The sequence below is a fragment of the Cololabis saira genome, unplaced genomic scaffold (genome assembly GCF_033807715.1).
Source record: "Cololabis saira isolate AMF1-May2022 unplaced genomic scaffold, fColSai1.1 scf044, whole genome shotgun sequence".
Taxonomy (NCBI): Eukaryota; Metazoa; Chordata; class Actinopteri; order Beloniformes; family Belonidae; genus Cololabis; species Cololabis saira.
Window position 1 is genome coordinate 187,501 of NW_026906208.1, and position 22,500 is coordinate 210,000.

The window sequence follows — 22,500 nt, forward strand, 5'->3', positions numbered from 1 at the left end:
TCCATATAAGAGGTATTTCAAGCTGCAGCTTCTGCTTACGGCCATACCAGCCTGGATGCGCCCGATCTCGTCTGATCTCGGAAGCTAAGCAGGGTCGGGCCTGGTTAGTACTTGGATGGGAGACCGCCTGGGAATACCAGGTGCTGTAAGCTTTTTCAACCAGCAGAGAGCGCTCTCGCTTAATCTACCCACACAAATTTCAACGTGGTAACAGCGACAGCTCATGTCCTAAAGTGTTTTGCACATGGTTAAGGCACTTTAACTCCAACAAATAAAACCAACAAATCAATGACTTATATTCTATGACTTATCTTCAACTCCATATAAGAGGTATTTCAAGCTGCAGCTTCTGCTTACGGCCATACCAGCCTGGATGCGCCCGATCTCGTCTGATCTCGGAAGCTAAGCAGGGTCGGGCCTTGTTAGTACTAGGATGGGAGACCGCCTGGGAATACCAGGTGCTGTAAGCTTTTTCAACCGGCAGAGAGCGCTCTCGCTTAATCTACCCACACATATTTCAACGTGGTAACAGCGACAGCTCACGTCCTAAAGTGTTTTGCACATGGTTAAGGCACTTTAACTCCAACAAATAAGTGCTTCTAAATTATTATCACCAACAAATCAATGACTTATATTATATGACTTATCTTCAACTCCATATAAGAGGTATTTCAAGCTGCAGCTTCAGCTTCAGCTTACGGCCATACCAGCCTGGATGCGCCCGATCTCGTCTGATCTCGGAAGCTAAGCAGGGTCCGGCCTGGTTAGTACTTGGATGGGAGACCGCCTGGGAATACCAGGTGCTGTAAGCTTTTTCAACCAGCAGAGAGCGCTCTCGCTTAATCTACCCACACATATTTCAACGTGGTAACAGCGACAGCTCACGTCCTAAAGTGTTTTGCACATGGTTAAGGCACTTTAACTCCAACAAATAAGCGCTTCTAAATTATTATCACCAACAAATCAATGACTTGTATTATATACTTATCTTCAACTCCATATCAGAGGTATTTCAAGCTGCAGCTTCTGCTTACGGCCATACCAGCCTGGATGCGCCCGATCTCGTCTGATCTCGGAAGCTAAGCAGGGTCGGGCCTGGTTAGTACTTGGATGGGAGACCGCCTGGGAATACCAGGTGCTGTAAGCTTTTTCAACCAGCAGAGAGCGCTCACGCTTAATCTACCCACACATATTTCAACGTGGTAACAGCGACAGCTCACGTCCTAAAGTGTTTTGCACATGGTTAAGGCACTTTAACTCCAACAAATAAAACCAACAAATCAATGACTTATATTCTATGACTTATCTTCAACTCCATATAAGAGGTATTTCAAGCTGCAGCTTCTGCTTACGGCCATACCAGCCTGGATGCGCCCGATCTCATCTGATCTCGGAAGCTAAGCAGGGTCGGGCCTTGTTAGTACTTGGATGGGAGACCGCCTGGGAATACCAGGTGCTGTAAGCTTTTTCAACCAGCAGAGAGCGCTCACGCTTAATCTACCCACACATATTTCAACGTGGTAACAGCGACAGCTCACGTCCTAAAGTGTTTTGCACATGGTTAAGGCACTTTAACTCCAACAAATAAAACCAACAAATCAATGACTTATATTCTATGACTTATCTTCAACTCCATATAAGAGGTATTTCAAGCAGCAGCTTCTGCTTACGGCCATACCAGCCTGGATGCGCCCAATCTAGTCTGATCTCGGAAGCTAAGCAGGGTCGGGCCTGGTTAGTACTTGGATGGGAGACCGCCTGGGAATACCAGGTGCTGTAAGCTTTTTCAACCAGCAGAGAGCGCTCTCGCTTAATCTACCCACACATATTTCAACGTGGTAAGAGCGACAGCTCACGTCCTAAAGTGTTTTGCACATGGTTAAGGCACTTTAACTCCAACAAATAAAACCAACAAATCAATGACTTATATTCTATGACTTATCTTCAACTCCATATCAGAGGTATTTCAAGCTGCAGCTTCTGCTTACGGCCATACCAGCCTGGATGCGCCCGATCTCGTCTGATCTCGGAAGCTAAGCAGGGTCGGGCCTGGTTAGTACTTGGATGGGAGACCGCCTGGGAATACCAGGTGCTGTAAGCTTTTTCAACCAGCAGAGAGCGCTCACGCTTAATCTACCCACACATATTTCAACGTGGTAACAGCGACAGCTCACGTCCTAAAGTGTTTTGCACATGGTTAAGGCACTTTAACTCCAACAAATAAAACCAACAAATCAATGACTTATATTCTATGACTTATCTTCAACTCCATATAAGAGGTATTTCAAGCTGCAGCTTCTGCTTACGGCCATACCAGCCTGGATGCGCCCGATCTCATCTGATCTCGGAAGCTAAGCAGGGTCGGGCCTTGTTAGTACTTGGATGGGAGACCGCCTGGGAATACCAGGTGCTGTAAGCTTTTTCAACCAGCAGAGAGCGCTCACGCTTAATCTACCCACACATATTTCAACGTGGTAACAGCGACAGCTCACGTCCTAAAGTGTTTTGCACATGGTTAAGGCACTTTAACTCCAACAAATAAAACCAACAAATCAATGACTTATATTCTATGACTTATCTTCAACTCCATATAAGAGGTATTTCAAGCAGCAGCTTCTGCTTACGGCCATACCAGCCTGGATGCGCCCAATCTAGTCTGATCTCGGAAGCTAAGCAGGGTCGGGCCTGGTTAGTACTTGGATGGGAGACCGCCTGGGAATACCAGGTGCTGTAAGCTTTTTCAACCAGCAGAGAGCGCTCTCGCTTAATCTACCCACACATATTTCAACGTGGTAAGAGCGACAGCTCACGTCCTAAAGTGTTTTGCACATGGTTAAGGCACTTTAACTCCAACAAATAAAACCAACAAATCAATGACTTATATTCTATGACTTATCTTCAACTCCATATCAGAGGTATTTCAAGCTGCAACTTCTGCTTACGGCCATACCAGCCTGGATGCGCCCGATCTCGTCTGATCTCGGAAGCTAAGCAGGGTCGGGCCTGGTTAGTACTTGGATGGGAGACCGCCTGGGAATACCAGATGCTGTAAGCCTTTTCAACCAGCAGAGAACGGTCTCGCTTAATCTAGCCACACATATTTCAACGTGGTAACAGCGACAGCTCACGTCCTAAAGTGTTTTGCACATGGTTAAGGCACTTTAACTCCAACAAATAAAACCAACAAATCAATGACTTATATTAAATTGACTTATCTTCAACTCCATATAAGAGGTATTTCAAGCTGCAACTTCAGCTTACGGCCATACCAGCCTGGATGCGCCCGATCTCGTCTGAACTCGGAAGCTAAGCAGGGTCGGTCCTGGTTAGTACTTGGATGGGAGACCGCCTGGGAGTAACAGGTGCTGTAAGCTTTTTCAACCAGCAGAGAGCGCTCTCGCTTAATCTACCCACACATATTTCAACGTGGTAACAGCGACAGCTCACGTCCTAAAGTGTTTTGCACATGGTTAAGGCACTTTAACTCCAACAAATAAAACCAACAAATCTATAACTTATATTCTATGACTTATCTTCAACTCCATACAAGAGGTATTTCAAGCTGCAGCTTCTGCTTACGGCCATACCAGCCTGGATGCGCCCGATCACGTCTGATCTCGGAAGCTAAGCAGGGTCGGGCCTGGTTAGTACTTGGATGGGAGACCGCCTGGGAATACCAGGTGCTGTAAGCTTTTTCAACCAGCAGAGAACGGTCTCGCTTAATCTACCCACACATATTTCAACGTGGTAACAGCGACAGCTCACGTCCTAAAGTGTTTTGCACATGGTTAAGGCACTTTAACTCCAACAAATAAGCGCTTCTAAATTATTATCACCAACAAATCAATGACTTGTATTATATACTTATCTTCAACTCCATATAAGAAGTATTTCAAGCTGCAGCTTCAGCTTACGGCCATACCAGCCTGGATGCGCCCGTTCTCGTCTGATCTCGGAAGCTAAGCAGGGTCGGGCCTGGTTAGTACTTGGATGGGAGACCGCCTGGGAATACCAGGTGCTGTAAGCTTTTTCAACCAGCAGAGAGCGCTCTCGCTTAATCTACCCACACATATTTCAACGTGGTAAGAGCGACAGCTCACGTCCTAAAGTGTTTTGCACATGGTTAAGGCACTTTAACTCCAACAAATAAAACCAACAAATCAATGACTTATATTCTATCACTTATCTTCAACTCCATATAAGAGGTATTTCAAGCTGCAGCTTCTGCTTACGGCCATACCAGCCTGGATGCGCCCGATCTCGTCTGATCTCGGAAGATAAGCAGGGTCGGGCCTTGTTAGTACTTGGATGGGAGACCGCCTGGGAATACCAGGTGCTGTAAGCTTTTTAAACCAGCAGAGAGCGCTCTCGCTTAATCTACCCACACATATTTCAACGTGGTAACAGCGACAGCTCACGTCCTAAAGTGTTTTGCACATGGTTAAGGCACTTTAACTCCAACAAATAAGTGCTTCTAAATTATTATCACCAACAAATCAATGACTTATATTATATGACTTATCTTCAACTCCATATAAGAGGTATTTCAAGCTGCAGCTTCAGCTTCAGCTTACGGCCATACAAGCCTGGATGCGCCCGATCTCGTCTGATCTCGGAAGCTAAGCAGGGTCGGGCGTGGTTAGTACTTGGATGGGAGACCGCCTGGGAATACCAGGTGCTGTAAGCTTTTTCAACCAGCAGAGAGCGCTCTCGCTTAATCTACCCACACATATTTCAACGTGGTAATAGCGACAGCTCACGTCCTAAAGTGTTTTGCACATGGTTAAGGCACTTTAACTCCAACAAATAAGCGCTTCTAAATTATTATCACCAACAAATCAATGACTTGTATTAAATACTTATCTTCAACTCCATATCAGAGGTATTTCAAGCTGCAACTTCTGCTTACGGCCATACCAGCCTGGATGCGCCCGATCTCGTCTGATCTCGGAAGCTAAGCAGGGTCGGGCCTGGTTAGTACTTGGATGGGAGACCGCCTGGGAATAACAGGTGCTGTAAGCTTTTTCAACCAGCAGAGAACGGTCTCGCTTAATCTAGCCACACATATTTCAACGTGGTAACAGCGACAGCTCACGTCCTAAAGTGTTTTGCACATGGTTAAGGCACTTTAACTCCAACAAATAAAACCAACAAATCTATAACTTATATTCTATGACTTATCTTCAACTCCATACAAGAGGTATTTCAAGCTGCAGCTTCTGCTTACGGCCATACCAGCCTGGATGCGCCCGATCTCGTCTGATCTCGGAAGCTAAGCAGGGTCGGGCCTGGTTAGTACTTGGATGGGAGACCGCCTGGGAATACCAGGTGCTGTAAGCTTTTTCAACCAGCAGAGAGCGCTCTCGCTTAATCTACCCACACATATTTCAACGTGGTAACAGCGAAAGCTCACGTCCTAAAGTGTTTTGCACATGGTTAAGGCACTTTAACTCCAACAAATAAGCGCTTCTAAATTATTATCACCAACAAATCAATTAATTATATTCTATGACTTATCTTCAACTCCATACAAGAGGTATTTCAAGCTGCAGCTTCTGCTTACGGCCATACCAGCCTGGATGCGCCCGATCTCGTCTGATCTCGGAAGCTAAGCAGGGTCGGGCCTGGTTAGTACTTGGATGGGAGACCGCCTGGGAATACCAGGTGCTGTAAGCTTTTTCAACCAGCAGAGAACGGTCTCGCTTAATCTAGCCACACATATTTCAACGTGGTAACAGCGACAGCTCACGTCCTAAAGTGTTTTGCACATGGTTAAGGCACTTTAACTCCAACAAATAAAACCAACAAATCAATGACTTATATTCTATGACTTATCTTCAACTCCATATAAGAGGTATTTCAAGCTGCAGCTTCTGCTTACGGCCATACCAGCCTGGATGCGCCCGATCTCGTCTGATCTCGGAAGCTAAGCAGGGTTGGGCCTGGTTAGTACTTGGATGGGAGACCGCCTGGGAATACCAGGTGCTGTAAGCTTTTTCAACCAGCAGAGAGCGCTCTCGCTTAATCTACCCACACATATTTCAACGTGGTAACAGCGACAGCTCACGTCCTAAAGTGTTTTGCACATGGTTAAGGCACTTTAACTCCAACAAATAAGCGCTTCTAAATTATTATCACCAACAAATCAATGACTTGTATTATATACTTATCTTCAACTCCATATAAGAAGTATTTCAAGCTGCAGCTTCAGCTTACGGCCATACCAGCCTGGATGTGCCCGATCTCGTCTGATCTCGGAAGCTAAGCAGGGTCGGGCCTGGTTAGTACTTGGATGGGAGACCGCCTGGGAATACCAGGTGCTGTAAGCTTTTTCAACCAGCAGAGAGCGCTCTCGCTTAATCTACCCACACATATTTCAACGTGGTAACAGCGACAGCTCACGTCCTAAAGTGTTTTGCACTTGGTTAAGGCACTTTAACTCCAACAAATAAAACCGACAAATCAAAGACTTATATTCTATGACTTATCTTCAACTCCATATAAGAGGTATTTCAAGCTGCAGCTTCTGCTTACAGCCATACCAGCCTGGATGCGCCCGATCTCGTCTGATCTCGGAAGCTAAGCAGGGTCGGGCCTGGTTAGTACTTGGATGGGAGACCGCCTGGGAATACCAGGTGCTGTAAGCTTTTTCAACCAACAGAGAGCGCTCTCGCTTAATCTACCCACACATATTTCAACGTGGTAACAGCGACAGCTCACGTCCTAAAGTGTTTTGCACATGGTTAAGGCACTTTAACTCCAACAAATAAAACCAACAAATCAATGACTTATATTATATGACTTATCTTCAACTCCATATAAGAGGTATTTCAAGCTGCAACTTCAGCTTACGGCCATACCAGCCTGGATGCGCCCGATCTCATCTGAACTCGGAAGCTAAGCAGGGTCGGGCCTGGTTAGTACTTGGATGGGAGACCGCCTGGGAATACCAGGTGCTGTAAGCTTTTTCAACCAGCAGAGAGCGCTCTCGCTTAATCTACCCACACATATTTCAACGTGGTAACAGCGACAGCTCACGTCCTAAAGTGTTTTGCACATGGTTAAGGCACTTTAACTCCAACAAATAAAACCAACAAATCTATAACTTATATTCTATGACTTATCTTCAACTCCATACAAGAGGTATTTCAAGCTGCAGCTTCTGCTTACGGCCATACCAGCCTGGATGCGCCCGATCTCGTCTGATCTCGGAAGCTAAGCAGGGTCGGGCCTGGTTAGTACTTGGATGGGAGACCGCCTGGGAATACCAGGTGCTGTAAGCTTTTTCAACCAGCAGAGAACGCTCTCGCTTAATCTACCCACACATATTTCAACGTGGTAACAGCGACAGCTCACGTCCTAAAGTGTTTTGCACATGGTTAAGGCACTTTAACTCCAACAAATTAAACCAACAAATCAATGACTTATATTCTATGACTTATCTTCAACTCCATATCAGAGGTATTTCAAGCTGCAACTTCTGCTTACGGCCATACCAGCCTGGATGCGCCCGATCTTGTCTGATCTCGGAAGCTAAGCAGGGTCGGGCCTGGTTAGTACTTGGATGGGAGACCGCCTGGGAATACCAGGTGCTGTAAGCTTTTTCAACCAGCAGAGAACGGTCTCGCTTAATCTAGCCACACATATTTCAACGTGGTAACAGCGACAGCTCACGTCCTAAAGTGTTTTGCACATGGTTAAGGCACTTTAACTCCAACAAATAAAACCAACAAATCAATGACTTATATTATATGACTTATCTTCAACTCCATATAAGAGGTATTTCAAGCTGCAACATCAGCTTACGGCCATACCAGCCTGGATGCGCCCGATCTCGTCTGATCTCGGAAGCTAAGCAGGGTCGTGCCTGGTTAGTACTTGGATGGGAGACCGCCTGGGAATACCAGGTGCTGTAAGCTTTTTCAACCAGCAGAGAGCGCTCTCGCTTAATCTACCCACACATATTTCAACGTGGTAACAGCGACAGCTCACGTCCTAAAGTGTTTTGCACATGGTTGAGGCACTTTAACTCCAACAAATAAAACCAACAAATCTATAACTTATATTCTATGACTTATCTTCAACTCCATACAAGAGGTATTTCAAGCTGCAGCTTCTGCTTACGGCCATACCAGCCTGGATGCGCCCGATCTCGTCTGATCTCGGAAGCTAAGCAGGGTCGGGCCTGGTTAGTACTTGGATGGGAGACCGCCTGGGAATACCAGGTGCTGTAAGCTTTTTCAACCTGCAGAGAACGCTCTCGCTTAATCTACCCACATATATTTCAACGTGGTAACAGCGAAAGCTCACGTCCTAAAGTGTTTTGCACATGGTTAAGGCACTTTAACTCCAACAAATAAGCGCTTCTAAATTATTATCACCAACAAATCAATGACTTATATTCTATGACTTATCTTCAACTCCATATAAGAGGTATTTCAAGCTGCAGCTTCTGCTTACAGCCATACCAGCCTGGATGCGCCCGATCTCGTCTGATCTCGGAAGCTAAGCAGGGTCGGGCCTGGTTAGTACTTGGATGGGAGACCGCCTGGGAATACCAGGTGCTGTAAGCTTTTTCAACCAACAGAGAGCGCTCTCGCTTAATCTACCCACACATATTTCAACGTGGTAACAGCGACAGCTCACGTCCTAAAGTGTTTTGCACATGGTTAAGGCACTTTAACTCCAACAAATAAAACCAACAAATCAATGACTTATATTATATGACTTATCTTCAACTCCATATAAGAGGTATTTCAAGCTGCAACTTCAGCTTACGGCCATACCAGCCTGGATGCGCCCGATCTCATCTGAACTCGGAAGCTAAGCAGGGTCGGGCCTGGTTAGTACTTGGATGGGAGACCGCCTGGGAATACCAGGTGCTGTAAGCTTTTTCAACCAGCAGAGAGCGCTCTCGCTTAATCTACCCACACATATTTCAACGTGGTAACAGCGACAGCTCACGTCCTAAAGTGTTTTGCACATGGTTAAGGCACTTTAACTCCAACAAATAAAACCAACAAATCTATAACTTATATTCTATGAGTTATCTTCAACTCCATACAAGAGGTATTTCAAGCTGCAGCTTCTGCTTACGGCCATACCAGCCTGGATGCGCCCGATCTCGTCTGATCTCGGAAGCTAAGCAGGGTCGGGCCTGGTTAGTACTTGGATGGGAGACCGCCTGGGAATACCAGGTGCTGTAAGCTTTTTCAACCAGCAGAGAACGCTCTCGCTTAATCTACCCACACATATTTCAACGTGGTAACAGCGACAGCTCACGTCCTAAAGTGTTTTGCACATGGTTAAGGCACTTTAACTCCAACAAATTAAACCAACAAATCAATGACTTATATTCTATGACTTATCTTCAACTCCATATCAGAGGTATTTCAAGCTGCAACTTCTGCTTACGGCCATACCAGCCTGGATGCGCCCGATCTTGTCTGATCTCGGAAGCTAAGCAGGGTCGGGCCTGGTTAGTACTTGGATGGGAGACCGCCTGGGAATACCAGGTGCTGTAAGCTTTTTCAACCAGCAGAGAACGGTCTCGCTTAATCTAGCCACACATATTTCAACGTGGTAACAGCGACAGCTCACGTCCTAAAGTGTTTTGCACATGGTTAAGGCACTTTAACTCCAACAAATAAAACCAACAAATCAATGACTTATATTATATGACTTATCTTCAACTCCATATAAGAGGTATTTCAAGCTGCAACATCAGCTTACGGCCATACCAGCCTGGATGCGCCCGATCTCGTCTGATCTCGGAAGCTAAGCAGGGTCGGGCCTGGTTAGTACTTGGATGGGAGACCGCCTGGGAATACCAGGTGCTGTAAGCTTTTTCAACCTGCAGAGAACGCTCTCGCTTAATCTACCCACATATATTTCAACGTGGTAACAGCGAAAGCTCACGTCCTAAAGTGTTTTGCACATGGTTAAGGCACTTTAACTCCAACAAATAAGCGCTTCTAAATTATTATCACCAACAAATCAATGACTTATATTATATGACTTATCTTCAACTCCATATAAGAGGTATTTCAAGCTGCAGCTTCTGCTAACGGCCATACCAGCCTGGATGCGCCCAATCTCGTCTGATCTCGGTAGCTAAGCAGGGTCGGGCCTGGTTAGTACTTGGATGGGAGACCGCCTGGGAATACCAGGTGCTGTAAGCTTTTTCAACCAACAGAGAGCGCTCTCGCTTAATCTACCCACACATATTTCAACGTGGTAACAGCGACAGCTCACGTCCTAAAGTGTTTTGCACATGGTTAACGCAGTTTAACTCCAACAAATAAGCGCTTCTAAATTATTATCACCAACAAATCAATGACTTGTATTATATACTTATCTTCAACTCCATATAAGAAGTATTTCAAGCTGCAGCTTCAGCTTACGGCCATACCAGCCTGGATGCGCCCGATCTCGTCTGATCTCGGAAGCTAAGCAGGGTCGGGCCTGGTTAGTACTTGGATGGGAGACCGCCTGGGAATACCAGGTGCTGTAAGCTTTTTCAACCAGCAGAGAGCGCTCTCGCTTAATCTACCCACACATATTTCAACGTGGTAAGAGCGACAGCTCACGTCCTAAAGTGTTTTGCACATGGTTAAGGCACTTTAACTCCAACAAATAAAACCAACAAATCAATGACTTATATTCTATGACTTATCTTCAACTCCATATCAGAGGTATTTCAAGCTGCAACTTCTGCTTACGGCCATACCAGCCTGGATGCGCCCGGTCTCGTCTGATCTCGGAAGCTAAGCAGGGTCGGGCCTGGTTAGTACTTGGATGGGAGACCGCCTGGGAATACCAGGTGCTGTAAGCTTTTTCAACCAGCAGAGAACGCTCTCGCTTAATCTACCCACACATATTTCAACGTGGTAACAGCGACAGCTCACGTCCTAAAGTGTTTTGCACATGGTTAAGGCACTTTAACTCCAACAAATAAGCGCTTCTAAATTATTATCACCAACAAATCAATGACTTGTATTATATGACTTATCTTCAACTCCATATAAGAAGTATTTCAAGCTGCAGCTTCAGCTTACGGCCATACCAGCCTGGATGCGCCCGATCTCGTCTGATCTCGGAAGCTAAGCAGGGTCGGGCCTGGTTAGTACTTGGATGGGAGACCGCCTGGGAATACCAGGTGCTTTAAGCTTTTTCAACCAGCAGAGAGCGCTCTCGCTTAATCTACCCACACATATTTCAACGTGGTAAGAGCGACAGCTCACGTCCAAAAGTGTTTTGCACATGGTTAAGGCACTTTAACTCCAACAAATAAAACCAACAAATCAATGACTTATATTCTATGACTTATCTTCAACTCCATATAAGAGGTATTACAAGCTGCAGCTTCAGCTTATGGCCATACCAGCCTGGATGCGCCCGATCTCGTCTGATCTCGGAAGCTAAGCAGGGTCGGGCCTGGTTAGTACTTGGATGGGAGACCGCCTGGGAATACCAGGTGCTGTAAGCTTTTTCAACCAGCAGAGAACGCTCTCGCTTAATCTACCCACACATATTTCAACGTGGTAACAGCGACAGCTCACGTCCTAAAGTGTTTTGCACATGGTTAAGGCACTTTAACTCCAACAAATAAAACCAACAAATCAAGGACTTATATTCTATGACTTATCTTCAACTCCATATCAGAGGTATTTCAAGCTGCAACTTCTGCTTACGGCCATACCAGCCTGGATGCGCCCGATCTCGTCTGATCTCGGAAGCTAAGCAGGGTCGGGCCTGGTTAGTACTTGGATGGGAGACCGCCTGGGAATACCAGGTGCTGTAAGCTTTTTCAACCAGCAGAGAACGGTCTCGCTTAATCTAGCCACACATATTTCAACGTGGTAACAGCGACAGCTCACGTCCTAAAGTGTTTTGCACATGGTTAAGGCACTTTAACTCCAACAAATAAAACCAACAAATCAATGACTTATATTCTATGACTTATCTTCAACTCCATATAAGAGGTATTTCAGGCAGCAGCTTCTGCTTACGGCCATACCAGCCTGGATGCGCCCAATCTCGTCTGATCTCGGAAGCTAAGCAGGGTCGGGCCTGGTTAGTACTTGGATGGGAGACCGCCTGGGAATACCAGGTGCTGTAAGCTTTTTCAACCAGCAGAGAACGCTCTCGCTTAATCTACCCACACATATTTCAACGTGGTAACAGCGACAGCTCACGTCCTAAAGTGTTTTGCACATGGTTAAGGCACTTTAACTCCAACAAATAAGCGCTTCTAAATTATTATCACCAACAAATCAATGACTTATATTATATGACTTATCTTCAACTCCATATAAGAGGTATTTCAAGCTGCAGCTTCTGCTAACGGCCATACCAGCCTGGATGCGCCCGATCTCGTCTGATCTCGGAAGCTAAGCAGGGTCGGGCCTGGTTAGTACTTGGATGGGAGACCGCCTGGGAATACCAGGTGCTGTAAGCTTTTTCAACCAACAGAGAGCGCTCTCGCTTAATCTACCCACACATATTTCAACGTGGTAACAGCGACAGCTCACGTCCTAAAGTGTTTTGCACATGGTTAACGCAGTTTAACTCCAACAAATAAGCGCTTCTAAATTATTATCACCAACAAATCAATGACTTGTATTATATACTTATCTTCAACTCCATATAAGAAGTATTTCAAGCTGCAGCTTCAGCTTACGGCCATACCAGCCTGGATGCGCCCGATCTCGTCTGATCTCGGAAGCTAAGCAGGGTCGGGCCTGGTTAGTACTTGGATGGGAGACCGCCTGGGAATACCAGGTGCTGTAAGCTTTTTCAACCAGCAGAGAGCGCTCTCGCTTAATCTACCCACACATATTTCAACGTGGTAAGAGCGACAGCTCACGTCCTAAAGTGTTTTGCACATGGTTAAGGCACTTTAACTCCAACAAATAAAACCAACAAATCAATGACTTATATTCTATGACTTATCTTCAACTCCATATCAGAGGTATTTCAAGCTGCAACTTCTGCTTACGGCCATACCAGCCTGGATGCGCCCGGTCTCGTCTGATCTCGGAAGCTAAGCAGGGTCGGGCCTGGTTAGTACTTGGATGGGAGACCGCCTGGGAATACCAGGTGCTGTAAGCTTTTTCAACCAGCAGAGAACGCTCTCGCTTAATCTACCCACACATATTTCAACGTGGTAACAGCGACAGCTCACGTCCTAAAGTGTTTTGCACATGGTTAAGGCACTTTAACTCCAACAAATAAGCGCTTCTAAATTATTATCACCAACAAATCAATGACTTGTATTATATGACTTATCTTCAACTCCATATAAGAAGTATTTCAAGCTGCAGCTTCAGCTTACGGCCATACCAGCCTGGATGCGCCCGATCTCGTCTGATCTCGGAAGCTAAGCAGGGTCGGGCCTGGTTAGTACTTGGATGGGAGACCGCCTGGGAATACCAGGTGCTTTAAGCTTTTTCAACCAGCAGAGAGCGCTCTCGCTTAATCTACCCACACATATTTCAACGTGGTAAGAGCGACAGCTCACGTCCAAAAGTGTTTTGCACATGGTTAAGGCACTTTAACTCCAACAAATAAAACCAACAAATCAATGACTTATATTCTATGACTTATCTTCAACTCCATATAAGAGGTATTACAAGCTGCAGCTTCAGCTTATGGCCATACCAGCCTGGATGCGCCCGATCTCGTCTGATCTCGGAAGCTAAGCAGGGTCGGGCCTGGTTAGTACTTGGATGGGAGACCGCCTGGGAATACCAGGTGCTGTAAGCTTTTTCAACCAGCAGAGAACGCTCTCGCTTAATCTACCCACACATATTTCAACGTGGTAACAGCGACAGCTCACGTCCTAAAGTGTTTTGCACATGGTTAAGGCACTTTAACTCCAACAAATAAAACCAACAAATCAAGGACTTATATTCTATGACTTATCTTCAACTCCATATCAGAGGTATTTCAAGCTGCAACTTCTGCTTACGGCCATACCAGCCTGGATGCGCCCGATCTCGTCTGATCTCGGAAGCTAAGCAGGGTCGGGCCTGGTTAGTACTTGGATGGGAGACCGCCTGGGAATACCAGGTGCTGTAAGCTTTTTCAACCAGCAGAGAACGGTCTCGCTTAATCTAGCCACACATATTTCAACGTGGTAACAGCGACAGCTCACGTCCTAAAGTGTTTTGCACATGGTTAAGGCACTTTAACTCCAACAAATAAAACCAACAAATCAATGACTTATATTCTATGACTTATCTTCAACTCCATATAAGAGGTATTTCAGGCAGCAGCTTCTGCTTACGGCCATACCAGCCTGGATGCGCCCAATCTCGTCTGATCTCGGAAGCTAAGCAGGGTCGGGCCTGGTTAGTACTTGGATGGGAGACCGCCTGGGAATACCAGGTGCTGTAAGCTTTTTCAACCAGCAGAGAACGCTCTCGCTTAATCTACCCACACATATTTCAACGTGGTAACAGCGACAGCTCACGTCCTAAAGTGTTTTGCACATGGTTAAGGCACTTTAACTCCAACAAATAAGCGCTTCTAAATTATTATCACCAACAAATCAATGACTTATATTATATGACTTATCTTCAACTCCATATAAGAGGTATTTCAAGCTGCAGCTTCTGCTAACGGCCATACCAGCCTGGATGCGCCCGATCTCGTCTGATCTCGGAAGCTAAGCAGGGTCGGGCCTGGTTAGTACTTGGATGGGAGACCGCCTGGGAATACCAGGTGCTGTAAGCTTTTTCAACCAACAGAGAGCGCTCTCGCTTAATCTACCCACACATATTTCAACGTGGTAACAGCGACAGCTCACGTCCTAAAATGTTTTGCACATGGTTAACGCAGTTTAACTCCAACAAATAAGCGCTTCTAAATTATTATCACCAACAAATCAATGACTTGTATTATATACTTATCTTCAACTCCATATAAGAAGTATTTCAAGCTGCAGCTTCAGCTTACGGCCATACCAGCCTGGATGCGCCCGATCTCGTCTGATCTCGGAAGCTAAGCAGGGTCGGGCCTGGTTAGTACTTGGATGGGAGACCGCCTGGGAATACCAGGTGCTGTAAGCTTTTTCAACCAGCAGAGAGCGCTCTCGCTTAATCTACCCACACATATTTCAACGTGGTAAGAGCGACAGCTCACGTCCTAAAGTGTTTTGCACATGGTTAAGGCACTTTAACTCCAACAAATAAAACCAACAAATCAATGACTTATATTCTATGACTTATCTTCAACTCCATATCAGAGGTATTTCAAGCTGCAACTTCTGCTTACGGCCATACCAGCCTGGATGCGCCCGATCTCGTCTGATCTCGGAAGCTAAGCAGGGTCGGGCCTGGTTAGTACTTGGATGGGAGACCGCCTGGGAATACCAGGTGCTGTAAGCTTTTTCAACCAGCAGAGAACGGTCTCGCTTAATCTAGCCACACATATTTCAACGTGGTAACAGCGACAGCTCACGTCCTAAAGTGTTTTGCACATGGTTAAGGCACTTTAACTCCAACAAATAAGCGCTTCTAAATTATTATCACCAACAAATCAATTAATTATATTCTATGACTTATCTTCAACTCCATATAAGAGGTATTTCAAGCTGCAGCTTCAGCTTCAGCTTACGGCCATACAAGCCTGGATGCGCCCGATCTCGTCTGATCTCGGAAGCTAAGCAGGGTCGGGCGTGGTTAGTACTTGGATGGGAGACCGCCTGGGAATACCAGGTGCTGTAAGCTTTTTCAACCAGCAGAGAGCGCTCTCGCTTAATCTACCCACACATATTTCAACGTGGTAATAGCGACAGCTCACGTCCTAAAGTGTTTTGCACATGGTTAAGGCACTTTAACTCCAACAAATAAGCGCTTCTAAATTATTATCACCAACAAATCAATGACTTGTATTAAATACTTATCTTCAACTCCATATCAGAGGTATTTCAAGCTGCAACTTCTGCTTACGGCCATACCAGCCTGGATGCGCCCGATCTCGTCTGATCTCGGAAGCTAAGCAGGGTCGGGCCTGGTTAGTACTTGGATGGGAGACCGCCTGGGAATAACAGGTGCTGTAAGCTTTTTCAACCAGCAGAGAACGGTCTCGCTTAATCTACCCACACATATTTCAACGTGGTAACAGCGACAGCTCACGTCCTAAAGTGTTTTGCACATGGTTAAGGCACTTTAACTCCAACAAATAAGTGCTTCTAAATTATTATCACCAACAAATCAATGACTTATATTATATGACTTATCTTCAACTCCATATAAGAGGTATTTCAAGCTGCAGCTTCAGCTTCAGCTTACGGCCATACAAGCCTGGATGCGCCCGATCTCGTCTGATCTCGGAAGCTAAGCAGGGTCGGGCGTGGTTAGTACTTGGATGGGAGACCGCCTGGGAATACCAGGTGCTGTAAGCTTTTTCAACCAGCAGAGAGCGCTCTCGCTTAATCTACCCACACATATTTCAACGTGGTAATAGCGACAGCTCACGTCCTAAAGTGTTTTGCACATGGTTAAGGCACTTTAACTCCAACAAATAAGCGCTTCTAAATTATTATCACCAACAAATCAATGACTTGTATTAAATACTTATCTTCAACTCCATATCAGATGTATTTCAAGCTGCAACTTCTGCTTACGGCCATACCAGCCTGGATGCGCCCGATCTCGTCTGATCTCGGAAGCTAAGCAGGGTCGGGCCTGGTTAGTACTTGGATGGGAGACCGCCTGGGAATAACAGGTGCTGTAAGCTTTTTCAACCAGCAGAGAACGGTCTCGCTTAATCTAGCCACACATATTTCAACGTGGTAACAGCGACAGCTCACGTCCTAAAGTGTTTTGCACATGGTTAAGGCACTTTAACTCCAACAAATAAAACCAACAAATCTATAACTTATATTCTATGACTTATCTTCAACTCCATACAAGAGGTATTTCAAGCTGCAGCTTCTGCTTACGGCCATACCAGCCTGGATGCGCCCGATCTCGTCTGATCTCGGAAGCTAAGCAGGGTCGGGCCTGGTTAGTACTTGGATGGGAGACCGCCTGGGAATACCAGGTGCTGTAAGCTTTTTCAACCAGCAGAGAGCGCTCTCGCTTAATCTACCCACACATATTTCAACGTGGTAACAGCGAAAGCTCACGTCCTAAAGTGTTTTGCACATGGTTAAGGCACTTTAACTCTAACAAATAAGCGCTTCTAAATTATTATCACCAACAAATCAATTAATTATATTCTATGACTTATCTTCAACTCCATACAAGAGGTATTTCAAGCTGCAGCTTCTGCTTACGGCCATACCAGCCTGGATGCGCCCGATCTCGTCTGATCTCGGAAGCTAAGCAGGGTCGGGCCTGGTTAGTACTTGGATGGGAGACCGCCTGGGAATACCAGGTGCTGTAAGCTTTTTCAACCAGCAGAGAACGGTCTCGCTTAATCTAGCCACACATATTTCAACGTGGTAACAGCGACAGCTCACGTCCTAAAGTGTTTTGCACATGGTTAAGGCACTTTAACTCCAACAAATAAAACCAACAAATCAATGACTTATATTCTATGACTTATCTTCAACTCCATATAAGAGGTATTTCAAGCTGCAGCTTCTGCTTACGGCCATACCAGCCTGGATGCGCCCGATCTCATCTGATCTCGGAAGCTAAGCAGGGTCGGGCCTGGTTAGTACTTGGATGGGAGACCGCCTGGGAATACCAGGTGCTGTAAGCTTTTTCAACCAGCAGAGAGCGCTCTCGCTTAATCTACCCACACATATTTCAACGTGGTAACAGCGACAGCTCACGTCCTAAAGTGTTTTGCACATGGTTAAGGCACTTTAACTCCAACAAATAAGCGCTTCTAAATTATTATCACCAACAAATCAATGACTTGTATTATATACTTATCTTCAACTCCATATAAGAAGTATTTCAAGCTGCAGCTTCAGCTTACGGCCATACCAGCCTGGATGTGCCCGATCTCGTCTGATCTCGGAAGCTAAGCAGGGTCGGGCCTGGTTAGTACTTGGATGGGAGACCGCCTGGGAATACCAGGTGCTGTAAGCTTTTTCAACCAGCAGAGAGCGCTCTCGCTTAATCTACCCACACATATTTCAACGTGGTAACAGCGACAGCTCACGTCCTAAAGTGTTTTGCACTTGGTTAAGGCACTTTAACTCCAACAAATAAAACCGACAAATCAAAGACTTATATTCTATGACTTATCTTCAACTCCATATAAGAGGTATTTCAAGCTGCAGCTTCTGCTTACAGCCATACCAGCCTGGATGCGCCCGATCTCGTCTGATCTCGGAAGCTAAGCAGGGTCGGGCCTGGTTAGTACTTGGATGGGAGACCGCCTGGGAATACCAGGTGCTGTAAGCTTTTTCAACCAACAGAGAGCGCTCTCGCTTAATCTACCCACACATATTTCAACGTGGTAACAGCGACAGCTCACGTCCTAAAGTGTTTTGCACATGGTTAAGGCACTTTAACTCCAACAAATAAAACCAACAAATCAATGACTTATATTATATGACTTATCTTCAACTCCATATAAGAGGTATTTCAAGCTGCAACTTCAGCTTACGGCCATACCAGCCTGGATGCGCCCGATCTCATCTGAACTCGGAAGCTAAGCAGGGTCGGGCCTGGTTAGTACTTGGATGGGAGACCGCCTGGGAATACCAGGTGCTGTAAGCTTTTTCAACCAGCAGAGAGCGCTCTCGCTTAATCTACCCACACATATTTCAACGTGGTAACAGCGACAGCTCACGTCCTAAAGTGTTTTGCACATGGTTAAGGCACTTTAACTCCAACAAATAAAACCAACAAATCTATAACTTATATTCTATGACTTATCTTCAACTCCATACAAGAGGTATTTCAAGCTGCAGCTTCTGCTTACGGCCATACCAGCCTGGATGCGCCCGATCTCGTCTGATCTCGGAAGCTAAGCAGGGTCGGGCCTGGTTAGTACTTGGATGGGAGACCGCCTGGGAATACCAGGTGCTGTAAGCTTTTTCAACCAGCAGAGAACGCTCTCGCTTAATCTACCCACACATATTTCAACGTGGTAACAGCGACAGCTCACGTCCTAAAGTGTTTTGCACATGGTTAAGGCACTTTAACTCCAACAAATTAAACCAACAAATCAATGACTTATATTCTATGACTTATCTTCAACTCCATATCAGAGGTATTTCAAGCTGCAACTTCTGCTTACGGCCATACCAGCCTGGATGCGCCCGATCTTGTCTGATCTCGGAAGCTAAGCAGGGTCGGGCCTGGTTAGTACTTGGATGGGAGACCGCCTGGGAATACCAGGTGCTGTAAGCTTTTTCAACCAGCAGAGAACGGTCTCGCTTAATCTAGCCACACATATTTCAACGTGGTAACAGCGACAGCTCACGTCCTAAAGTGTTTTGCACATGGTTAAGGCACTTTAACTCCAACAAATAAAACCAACAAATCAATGACTTATATTATATGACTTATCTTCAACTCCATATAAGAGGTATTTCAAGCTGCAACATCAGCTTACGGCCATACCAGCCTGGATGCGCCCGATCTCGTCTGATCTCGGAAGCTAAGCAGGGTCGTGCCTGGTTAGTACTTGGATGGGAGACCGCCTGGGAATACCAGGTGCTGTAAGCTTTTTCAACCAGCAGAGAGCGCTCTCGCTTAATCTACCCACACATATTTCAACGTGGTAACAGCGACAGCTCACGTCCTAAAGTGTTTTGCACATGGTTGAGGCACTTTAACTCCAACAAATAAAACCAACAAATCTATAACTTATATTCTATGACTTATCTTCAACTCCATACAAGAGGTATTTCAAGCTGCAGCTTCTGCTTACGGCCATACCAGCCTGGATGCGCCCGATCTCGTCTGATCTCGGAAGCTAAGCAGGGTCGGGCCTGGTTAGTACTTGGATGGGAGACCGCCTGGGAATACCAGGTGCTGTAAGCTTTTTCAACCTGCAGAGAACGCTCTCGCTTAATCTACCCACATATATTTCAACGTGGTAACAGCGAAAGCTCACGTCCTAAAGTGTTTTGCACATGGTTAAGGCACTTTAACTCCAACAAATAAGCGCTTCTAAATTATTATCACCAACAAATCAATGACTTATATTATATGACTTATCTTCAACTCCATATAAGAGGTGTTTCAAGCTGCAGCTTCTGCTAACGGCCATACCAGCCTGGATGCGCCCGATCTCGTCTGATCTCGGTAGCTAAGCAGGGTCGGGCCTGGTTAGTACTTGGATGGGAGACCGCCTGGGAATACCAGGTGCTGTAAGCTTTTTCAACCAACAGAGAGCGCTCTCGCTTAATCTACCCACACATATTTCAACGTGGTAACAGCGACAGCTCACGTCCTAAAGTGTTTTGCACATGGTTAACGCAGTTTAACTCCAACAAATAAGCGCTTCTAAATTATTATCACCAACAAATCAATGACTTGTATTATATACTTATCTTCAACTCCATATAAGAAGTATTTCAAGCTGCAGCTTCAGCTTACGGCCATACCAGCCTGGATGCGCCCGATCTCGTCTGATCTCGGAAGCTAAGCAGGGTCGGGCCTGGTTAGTACTTGGATGGGAGACCGCTTGGGAATACCAGGTGCTGTAAGCTTTTTCAACCAGCAGAGAGCGCTCTCGCTTAATCTACCCACACATATTTCAACGTGGTAAGAGCGACAGCTCACGTCCTAAAGTGTTTTGCACATGGTTAAGGCACTTTAACTCCAACAAATAAAACCAACAAATCAATGACTTATATTCTATGACTTATCTTCAACTCCATATCAGAGGTATTTCAAGCTGCAACTTCTGCTTACGGCCATACCAGCCTGGATGCGCCCGATCTCGTCTGATCTCGGAAGCTAAGCAGGGTCGGGCCTGGTTAGTACTTGGATGGGAGACCGCCTGGGAATACCAGGTGCTGTAAGCTTTTTCAACCAGCAGAGAACGCTCTCGCTTAATCTACCCACACATATTTCAACGTGGTAACAGCGACAGCTCACGTCCTAAAGTGTTTTGCACATGGTTAAGGCACTTTAACTCCAACAAATAAAACCGACAAATCAAAGACTTATATTCTATGACTTATCTTCAACTCCATATAAGAGGTATTTCAAGCTGCAGCTTCTGCTTACAGCCATACCAGCCTGGATGCGCCCGATCTCGTCTGATCTCGGAAGCTAAGCAGGGTCGGGCCTGGTTAGTACTTGGATGGGAGACCGCCTGGGAATACCAGGTGCTGTAAGCTTTTTCAACCAACAGAGAGCGCTCTCGCTTAATCTACCCACACATATTTCAACGTGGTAACAGCGACAGCTCACGTCCTAAAGTGTTTTGCACATGGTTAAGGCACTTTAACTCCAACAAATAAAACCAACAAATCAATGACTTATATTATATGACTTATCTTCAACTCCATATAAGAGGTATTTCAAGCTGCAACTTCAGCTTACGGCCATACCAGCCTGGATGCGCCCGATCTCATCTGAACTCGGAAGCTAAGCAGGGTCGGGCCTGGTTAGTACTTGGATGGGAGACCGCCTGGGAATACCAGGTGCTGTAAGCTTTTTCAACCAGCAGAGAGCGCTCTCGCTTAATCTACCCACACATATTTCAACGTGGTAACAGCGACAGCTCACGTCCTAAAGTGTTTTGCACATGGTTAAGGCACTTTAACTCCAACAAATAAAACCAACAAATCTATAACTTATATTCTATGACTTATCTTCAACTCCATACAAGAGGTATTTCAAGCTGCAGCTTCTGCTTACGGCCATACCAGCCTGGATGCGCCCGATCTCGTCTGATCTCGGAAGCTAAGCAGGGTCGGGCCTGGTTAGTACTTGGATGGGAGACCGCCTGGGAATACCAGGTGCTGTAAGCTTTTTCAACCAGCAGAGAACGCTCTCGCTTAATCTACCCACACATATTTCAACGTGGTAACAGCGACAGCTCACGTCCTAAAGTGTTTTGCACATGGTTAAGGCACTTTAACTCCAACAAATTAAACCAACAAATCAATGACTTATATTCTATGACTTATCTTCAACTCCATATCAGAGGTATTTCAAGCTGCAACTTCTGCTTACGGCCATACCAGCCTGGATGCGCCCGATCTTGTCTGATCTCGGAAGCTAAGCAGGGTCGGGCCTGGTTAGTACTTGGATGGGAGACCGCCTGGGAATACCAGGTGCTGTAAGCTTTTTCAACCAGCAGAGAACGGTCTCGCTTAATCTAGCCACACATATTTCAACGTGGTAACAGCGACAGCTCACGTCCTAAAGTGTTTTGCACATGGTTAAGGCACTTTAACTCCAACAAATAAAACCAACAAATCAATGACTTATATTATATGACTTATCTTCAACTCCATATAAGAGGTATTTCAAGCTGCAACATCAGCTTACGGCCATACCAGCCTGGATGCGCCCGATCTCGTCTGATCTCGGAAGCTAAGCAGGGTCGTGCCTGGTTAGTACT

General features: G+C 45.8%; 70 non-coding genes across 70 annotated transcripts in view; all 70 read left to right on the top strand.

The window, feature by feature from the left end:
- Positions 1-33: 33 nt before the first annotated feature.
- On the top strand, positions 34-152 carry LOC133433106 (5S ribosomal RNA). The gene has a single exon (XR_009777326.1). It is a non-coding gene; the product is annotated as a 5S ribosomal RNA (ribosomal RNA).
- A 199-nt stretch (positions 153-351) lies between these two features.
- On the top strand, positions 352-470 carry LOC133433475 (5S ribosomal RNA). The gene has a single exon (XR_009777679.1). It is a non-coding gene; the product is annotated as a 5S ribosomal RNA (ribosomal RNA).
- A 223-nt stretch (positions 471-693) lies between these two features.
- On the top strand, positions 694-812 carry LOC133433548 (5S ribosomal RNA). The gene has a single exon (XR_009777750.1). It is a non-coding gene; the product is annotated as a 5S ribosomal RNA (ribosomal RNA).
- A 216-nt stretch (positions 813-1,028) lies between these two features.
- LOC133433107 (5S ribosomal RNA) lies at positions 1,029-1,147 on the top strand. The gene has a single exon (XR_009777327.1). It is a non-coding gene; the product is annotated as a 5S ribosomal RNA (ribosomal RNA).
- Positions 1,148-1,346: 199 nt separating this feature from the next.
- LOC133433424 (5S ribosomal RNA) lies at positions 1,347-1,465 on the top strand. Its single transcript, XR_009777631.1, has one exon. It is a non-coding gene; the product is annotated as a 5S ribosomal RNA (ribosomal RNA).
- A 199-nt stretch (positions 1,466-1,664) lies between these two features.
- Positions 1,665-1,783, top strand: LOC133432973 (5S ribosomal RNA). The gene has a single exon (XR_009777206.1). It is a non-coding gene; the product is annotated as a 5S ribosomal RNA (ribosomal RNA).
- A 199-nt stretch (positions 1,784-1,982) lies between these two features.
- Positions 1,983-2,101, top strand: LOC133433108 (5S ribosomal RNA). The gene has a single exon (XR_009777328.1). It is a non-coding gene; the product is annotated as a 5S ribosomal RNA (ribosomal RNA).
- A 199-nt stretch (positions 2,102-2,300) lies between these two features.
- Positions 2,301-2,419, top strand: LOC133433425 (5S ribosomal RNA). Its single transcript, XR_009777632.1, has one exon. It is a non-coding gene; the product is annotated as a 5S ribosomal RNA (ribosomal RNA).
- A 199-nt stretch (positions 2,420-2,618) lies between these two features.
- Positions 2,619-2,737, top strand: LOC133432974 (5S ribosomal RNA). The gene has a single exon (XR_009777207.1). It is a non-coding gene; the product is annotated as a 5S ribosomal RNA (ribosomal RNA).
- A 199-nt stretch (positions 2,738-2,936) lies between these two features.
- On the top strand, positions 2,937-3,055 carry LOC133433452 (5S ribosomal RNA). The gene has a single exon (XR_009777658.1). It is a non-coding gene; the product is annotated as a 5S ribosomal RNA (ribosomal RNA).
- Positions 3,056-3,255: 200 nt separating this feature from the next.
- LOC133433562 (5S ribosomal RNA) lies at positions 3,256-3,374 on the top strand. Its single transcript, XR_009777763.1, has one exon. It is a non-coding gene; the product is annotated as a 5S ribosomal RNA (ribosomal RNA).
- A 199-nt stretch (positions 3,375-3,573) lies between these two features.
- On the top strand, positions 3,574-3,692 carry LOC133433234 (5S ribosomal RNA). Its single transcript, XR_009777448.1, has one exon. It is a non-coding gene; the product is annotated as a 5S ribosomal RNA (ribosomal RNA).
- Positions 3,693-3,908: 216 nt separating this feature from the next.
- LOC133433468 (5S ribosomal RNA) lies at positions 3,909-4,027 on the top strand. Its single transcript, XR_009777673.1, has one exon. It is a non-coding gene; the product is annotated as a 5S ribosomal RNA (ribosomal RNA).
- A 199-nt stretch (positions 4,028-4,226) lies between these two features.
- On the top strand, positions 4,227-4,345 carry LOC133433581 (5S ribosomal RNA). Its single transcript, XR_009777782.1, has one exon. It is a non-coding gene; the product is annotated as a 5S ribosomal RNA (ribosomal RNA).
- A 223-nt stretch (positions 4,346-4,568) lies between these two features.
- Positions 4,569-4,687, top strand: LOC133433007 (5S ribosomal RNA). The gene has a single exon (XR_009777238.1). It is a non-coding gene; the product is annotated as a 5S ribosomal RNA (ribosomal RNA).
- Positions 4,688-4,903: 216 nt separating this feature from the next.
- On the top strand, positions 4,904-5,022 carry LOC133433334 (5S ribosomal RNA). Its single transcript, XR_009777545.1, has one exon. It is a non-coding gene; the product is annotated as a 5S ribosomal RNA (ribosomal RNA).
- A 199-nt stretch (positions 5,023-5,221) lies between these two features.
- Positions 5,222-5,340, top strand: LOC133433109 (5S ribosomal RNA). Its single transcript, XR_009777329.1, has one exon. It is a non-coding gene; the product is annotated as a 5S ribosomal RNA (ribosomal RNA).
- A 217-nt stretch (positions 5,341-5,557) lies between these two features.
- On the top strand, positions 5,558-5,676 carry LOC133433110 (5S ribosomal RNA). Its single transcript, XR_009777330.1, has one exon. It is a non-coding gene; the product is annotated as a 5S ribosomal RNA (ribosomal RNA).
- Positions 5,677-5,875: 199 nt separating this feature from the next.
- LOC133433230 (5S ribosomal RNA) lies at positions 5,876-5,994 on the top strand. Its single transcript, XR_009777444.1, has one exon. It is a non-coding gene; the product is annotated as a 5S ribosomal RNA (ribosomal RNA).
- Positions 5,995-6,210: 216 nt separating this feature from the next.
- On the top strand, positions 6,211-6,329 carry LOC133433295 (5S ribosomal RNA). Its single transcript, XR_009777506.1, has one exon. It is a non-coding gene; the product is annotated as a 5S ribosomal RNA (ribosomal RNA).
- A 199-nt stretch (positions 6,330-6,528) lies between these two features.
- On the top strand, positions 6,529-6,647 carry LOC133433208 (5S ribosomal RNA). The gene has a single exon (XR_009777424.1). It is a non-coding gene; the product is annotated as a 5S ribosomal RNA (ribosomal RNA).
- Positions 6,648-6,846: 199 nt separating this feature from the next.
- On the top strand, positions 6,847-6,965 carry LOC133433102 (5S ribosomal RNA). The gene has a single exon (XR_009777322.1). It is a non-coding gene; the product is annotated as a 5S ribosomal RNA (ribosomal RNA).
- Positions 6,966-7,164: 199 nt separating this feature from the next.
- Positions 7,165-7,283, top strand: LOC133433111 (5S ribosomal RNA). The gene has a single exon (XR_009777331.1). It is a non-coding gene; the product is annotated as a 5S ribosomal RNA (ribosomal RNA).
- A 199-nt stretch (positions 7,284-7,482) lies between these two features.
- On the top strand, positions 7,483-7,601 carry LOC133433409 (5S ribosomal RNA). Its single transcript, XR_009777617.1, has one exon. It is a non-coding gene; the product is annotated as a 5S ribosomal RNA (ribosomal RNA).
- Positions 7,602-7,800: 199 nt separating this feature from the next.
- On the top strand, positions 7,801-7,919 carry LOC133433527 (5S ribosomal RNA). The gene has a single exon (XR_009777730.1). It is a non-coding gene; the product is annotated as a 5S ribosomal RNA (ribosomal RNA).
- A 199-nt stretch (positions 7,920-8,118) lies between these two features.
- On the top strand, positions 8,119-8,237 carry LOC133433112 (5S ribosomal RNA). Its single transcript, XR_009777332.1, has one exon. It is a non-coding gene; the product is annotated as a 5S ribosomal RNA (ribosomal RNA).
- Positions 8,238-8,454: 217 nt separating this feature from the next.
- On the top strand, positions 8,455-8,573 carry LOC133433209 (5S ribosomal RNA). The gene has a single exon (XR_009777425.1). It is a non-coding gene; the product is annotated as a 5S ribosomal RNA (ribosomal RNA).
- A 199-nt stretch (positions 8,574-8,772) lies between these two features.
- Positions 8,773-8,891, top strand: LOC133433113 (5S ribosomal RNA). The gene has a single exon (XR_009777333.1). It is a non-coding gene; the product is annotated as a 5S ribosomal RNA (ribosomal RNA).
- Positions 8,892-9,090: 199 nt separating this feature from the next.
- LOC133433114 (5S ribosomal RNA) lies at positions 9,091-9,209 on the top strand. Its single transcript, XR_009777334.1, has one exon. It is a non-coding gene; the product is annotated as a 5S ribosomal RNA (ribosomal RNA).
- Positions 9,210-9,408: 199 nt separating this feature from the next.
- LOC133433410 (5S ribosomal RNA) lies at positions 9,409-9,527 on the top strand. The gene has a single exon (XR_009777618.1). It is a non-coding gene; the product is annotated as a 5S ribosomal RNA (ribosomal RNA).
- Positions 9,528-9,726: 199 nt separating this feature from the next.
- On the top strand, positions 9,727-9,845 carry LOC133433115 (5S ribosomal RNA). Its single transcript, XR_009777335.1, has one exon. It is a non-coding gene; the product is annotated as a 5S ribosomal RNA (ribosomal RNA).
- A 217-nt stretch (positions 9,846-10,062) lies between these two features.
- On the top strand, positions 10,063-10,181 carry LOC133432953 (5S ribosomal RNA). The gene has a single exon (XR_009777187.1). It is a non-coding gene; the product is annotated as a 5S ribosomal RNA (ribosomal RNA).
- Positions 10,182-10,397: 216 nt separating this feature from the next.
- On the top strand, positions 10,398-10,516 carry LOC133433116 (5S ribosomal RNA). The gene has a single exon (XR_009777336.1). It is a non-coding gene; the product is annotated as a 5S ribosomal RNA (ribosomal RNA).
- A 199-nt stretch (positions 10,517-10,715) lies between these two features.
- On the top strand, positions 10,716-10,834 carry LOC133433346 (5S ribosomal RNA). The gene has a single exon (XR_009777556.1). It is a non-coding gene; the product is annotated as a 5S ribosomal RNA (ribosomal RNA).
- Positions 10,835-11,051: 217 nt separating this feature from the next.
- Positions 11,052-11,170, top strand: LOC133433506 (5S ribosomal RNA). Its single transcript, XR_009777710.1, has one exon. It is a non-coding gene; the product is annotated as a 5S ribosomal RNA (ribosomal RNA).
- Positions 11,171-11,369: 199 nt separating this feature from the next.
- On the top strand, positions 11,370-11,488 carry LOC133433257 (5S ribosomal RNA). The gene has a single exon (XR_009777470.1). It is a non-coding gene; the product is annotated as a 5S ribosomal RNA (ribosomal RNA).
- Positions 11,489-11,687: 199 nt separating this feature from the next.
- LOC133433117 (5S ribosomal RNA) lies at positions 11,688-11,806 on the top strand. Its single transcript, XR_009777337.1, has one exon. It is a non-coding gene; the product is annotated as a 5S ribosomal RNA (ribosomal RNA).
- Positions 11,807-12,005: 199 nt separating this feature from the next.
- On the top strand, positions 12,006-12,124 carry LOC133433486 (5S ribosomal RNA). Its single transcript, XR_009777691.1, has one exon. It is a non-coding gene; the product is annotated as a 5S ribosomal RNA (ribosomal RNA).
- Positions 12,125-12,341: 217 nt separating this feature from the next.
- Positions 12,342-12,460, top strand: LOC133433310 (5S ribosomal RNA). Its single transcript, XR_009777521.1, has one exon. It is a non-coding gene; the product is annotated as a 5S ribosomal RNA (ribosomal RNA).
- A 216-nt stretch (positions 12,461-12,676) lies between these two features.
- Positions 12,677-12,795, top strand: LOC133433118 (5S ribosomal RNA). The gene has a single exon (XR_009777338.1). It is a non-coding gene; the product is annotated as a 5S ribosomal RNA (ribosomal RNA).
- A 199-nt stretch (positions 12,796-12,994) lies between these two features.
- Positions 12,995-13,113, top strand: LOC133433347 (5S ribosomal RNA). Its single transcript, XR_009777557.1, has one exon. It is a non-coding gene; the product is annotated as a 5S ribosomal RNA (ribosomal RNA).
- A 217-nt stretch (positions 13,114-13,330) lies between these two features.
- LOC133433508 (5S ribosomal RNA) lies at positions 13,331-13,449 on the top strand. Its single transcript, XR_009777712.1, has one exon. It is a non-coding gene; the product is annotated as a 5S ribosomal RNA (ribosomal RNA).
- Positions 13,450-13,648: 199 nt separating this feature from the next.
- Positions 13,649-13,767, top strand: LOC133433258 (5S ribosomal RNA). Its single transcript, XR_009777471.1, has one exon. It is a non-coding gene; the product is annotated as a 5S ribosomal RNA (ribosomal RNA).
- Positions 13,768-13,966: 199 nt separating this feature from the next.
- On the top strand, positions 13,967-14,085 carry LOC133433119 (5S ribosomal RNA). Its single transcript, XR_009777339.1, has one exon. It is a non-coding gene; the product is annotated as a 5S ribosomal RNA (ribosomal RNA).
- A 199-nt stretch (positions 14,086-14,284) lies between these two features.
- Positions 14,285-14,403, top strand: LOC133433487 (5S ribosomal RNA). Its single transcript, XR_009777692.1, has one exon. It is a non-coding gene; the product is annotated as a 5S ribosomal RNA (ribosomal RNA).
- Positions 14,404-14,620: 217 nt separating this feature from the next.
- On the top strand, positions 14,621-14,739 carry LOC133433312 (5S ribosomal RNA). The gene has a single exon (XR_009777523.1). It is a non-coding gene; the product is annotated as a 5S ribosomal RNA (ribosomal RNA).
- Positions 14,740-14,955: 216 nt separating this feature from the next.
- LOC133433120 (5S ribosomal RNA) lies at positions 14,956-15,074 on the top strand. The gene has a single exon (XR_009777340.1). It is a non-coding gene; the product is annotated as a 5S ribosomal RNA (ribosomal RNA).
- A 199-nt stretch (positions 15,075-15,273) lies between these two features.
- On the top strand, positions 15,274-15,392 carry LOC133433122 (5S ribosomal RNA). Its single transcript, XR_009777341.1, has one exon. It is a non-coding gene; the product is annotated as a 5S ribosomal RNA (ribosomal RNA).
- A 223-nt stretch (positions 15,393-15,615) lies between these two features.
- Positions 15,616-15,734, top strand: LOC133433008 (5S ribosomal RNA). The gene has a single exon (XR_009777239.1). It is a non-coding gene; the product is annotated as a 5S ribosomal RNA (ribosomal RNA).
- Positions 15,735-15,950: 216 nt separating this feature from the next.
- LOC133433335 (5S ribosomal RNA) lies at positions 15,951-16,069 on the top strand. The gene has a single exon (XR_009777546.1). It is a non-coding gene; the product is annotated as a 5S ribosomal RNA (ribosomal RNA).
- A 223-nt stretch (positions 16,070-16,292) lies between these two features.
- On the top strand, positions 16,293-16,411 carry LOC133433009 (5S ribosomal RNA). The gene has a single exon (XR_009777240.1). It is a non-coding gene; the product is annotated as a 5S ribosomal RNA (ribosomal RNA).
- A 216-nt stretch (positions 16,412-16,627) lies between these two features.
- Positions 16,628-16,746, top strand: LOC133433336 (5S ribosomal RNA). Its single transcript, XR_009777547.1, has one exon. It is a non-coding gene; the product is annotated as a 5S ribosomal RNA (ribosomal RNA).
- Positions 16,747-16,945: 199 nt separating this feature from the next.
- LOC133433123 (5S ribosomal RNA) lies at positions 16,946-17,064 on the top strand. Its single transcript, XR_009777342.1, has one exon. It is a non-coding gene; the product is annotated as a 5S ribosomal RNA (ribosomal RNA).
- Positions 17,065-17,281: 217 nt separating this feature from the next.
- LOC133433124 (5S ribosomal RNA) lies at positions 17,282-17,400 on the top strand. Its single transcript, XR_009777343.1, has one exon. It is a non-coding gene; the product is annotated as a 5S ribosomal RNA (ribosomal RNA).
- A 199-nt stretch (positions 17,401-17,599) lies between these two features.
- Positions 17,600-17,718, top strand: LOC133433206 (5S ribosomal RNA). Its single transcript, XR_009777422.1, has one exon. It is a non-coding gene; the product is annotated as a 5S ribosomal RNA (ribosomal RNA).
- A 216-nt stretch (positions 17,719-17,934) lies between these two features.
- On the top strand, positions 17,935-18,053 carry LOC133433296 (5S ribosomal RNA). Its single transcript, XR_009777507.1, has one exon. It is a non-coding gene; the product is annotated as a 5S ribosomal RNA (ribosomal RNA).
- Positions 18,054-18,252: 199 nt separating this feature from the next.
- LOC133433211 (5S ribosomal RNA) lies at positions 18,253-18,371 on the top strand. Its single transcript, XR_009777426.1, has one exon. It is a non-coding gene; the product is annotated as a 5S ribosomal RNA (ribosomal RNA).
- Positions 18,372-18,570: 199 nt separating this feature from the next.
- On the top strand, positions 18,571-18,689 carry LOC133433125 (5S ribosomal RNA). The gene has a single exon (XR_009777344.1). It is a non-coding gene; the product is annotated as a 5S ribosomal RNA (ribosomal RNA).
- Positions 18,690-18,888: 199 nt separating this feature from the next.
- On the top strand, positions 18,889-19,007 carry LOC133433126 (5S ribosomal RNA). Its single transcript, XR_009777345.1, has one exon. It is a non-coding gene; the product is annotated as a 5S ribosomal RNA (ribosomal RNA).
- A 199-nt stretch (positions 19,008-19,206) lies between these two features.
- LOC133433411 (5S ribosomal RNA) lies at positions 19,207-19,325 on the top strand. Its single transcript, XR_009777619.1, has one exon. It is a non-coding gene; the product is annotated as a 5S ribosomal RNA (ribosomal RNA).
- A 199-nt stretch (positions 19,326-19,524) lies between these two features.
- On the top strand, positions 19,525-19,643 carry LOC133433528 (5S ribosomal RNA). The gene has a single exon (XR_009777731.1). It is a non-coding gene; the product is annotated as a 5S ribosomal RNA (ribosomal RNA).
- A 199-nt stretch (positions 19,644-19,842) lies between these two features.
- Positions 19,843-19,961, top strand: LOC133433127 (5S ribosomal RNA). The gene has a single exon (XR_009777346.1). It is a non-coding gene; the product is annotated as a 5S ribosomal RNA (ribosomal RNA).
- Positions 19,962-20,178: 217 nt separating this feature from the next.
- On the top strand, positions 20,179-20,297 carry LOC133433441 (5S ribosomal RNA). Its single transcript, XR_009777648.1, has one exon. It is a non-coding gene; the product is annotated as a 5S ribosomal RNA (ribosomal RNA).
- A 216-nt stretch (positions 20,298-20,513) lies between these two features.
- Positions 20,514-20,632, top strand: LOC133433220 (5S ribosomal RNA). Its single transcript, XR_009777435.1, has one exon. It is a non-coding gene; the product is annotated as a 5S ribosomal RNA (ribosomal RNA).
- Positions 20,633-20,831: 199 nt separating this feature from the next.
- Positions 20,832-20,950, top strand: LOC133433128 (5S ribosomal RNA). Its single transcript, XR_009777347.1, has one exon. It is a non-coding gene; the product is annotated as a 5S ribosomal RNA (ribosomal RNA).
- Positions 20,951-21,149: 199 nt separating this feature from the next.
- On the top strand, positions 21,150-21,268 carry LOC133433212 (5S ribosomal RNA). The gene has a single exon (XR_009777427.1). It is a non-coding gene; the product is annotated as a 5S ribosomal RNA (ribosomal RNA).
- Positions 21,269-21,467: 199 nt separating this feature from the next.
- Positions 21,468-21,586, top strand: LOC133433136 (5S ribosomal RNA). The gene has a single exon (XR_009777355.1). It is a non-coding gene; the product is annotated as a 5S ribosomal RNA (ribosomal RNA).
- Positions 21,587-21,785: 199 nt separating this feature from the next.
- LOC133433129 (5S ribosomal RNA) lies at positions 21,786-21,904 on the top strand. The gene has a single exon (XR_009777348.1). It is a non-coding gene; the product is annotated as a 5S ribosomal RNA (ribosomal RNA).
- Positions 21,905-22,103: 199 nt separating this feature from the next.
- Positions 22,104-22,222, top strand: LOC133433412 (5S ribosomal RNA). The gene has a single exon (XR_009777620.1). It is a non-coding gene; the product is annotated as a 5S ribosomal RNA (ribosomal RNA).
- Positions 22,223-22,421: 199 nt separating this feature from the next.
- Positions 22,422-22,500, top strand: part of LOC133433529 (5S ribosomal RNA) — a 119-nt gene continuing 40 nt past the window's right edge. Inside the window, exon 1 of the ribosomal RNA XR_009777732.1 lies at positions 22,422-22,500. This exon is cut by the window's right edge and continues 40 nt beyond it. This is a non-coding gene — a ribosomal RNA (5S ribosomal RNA).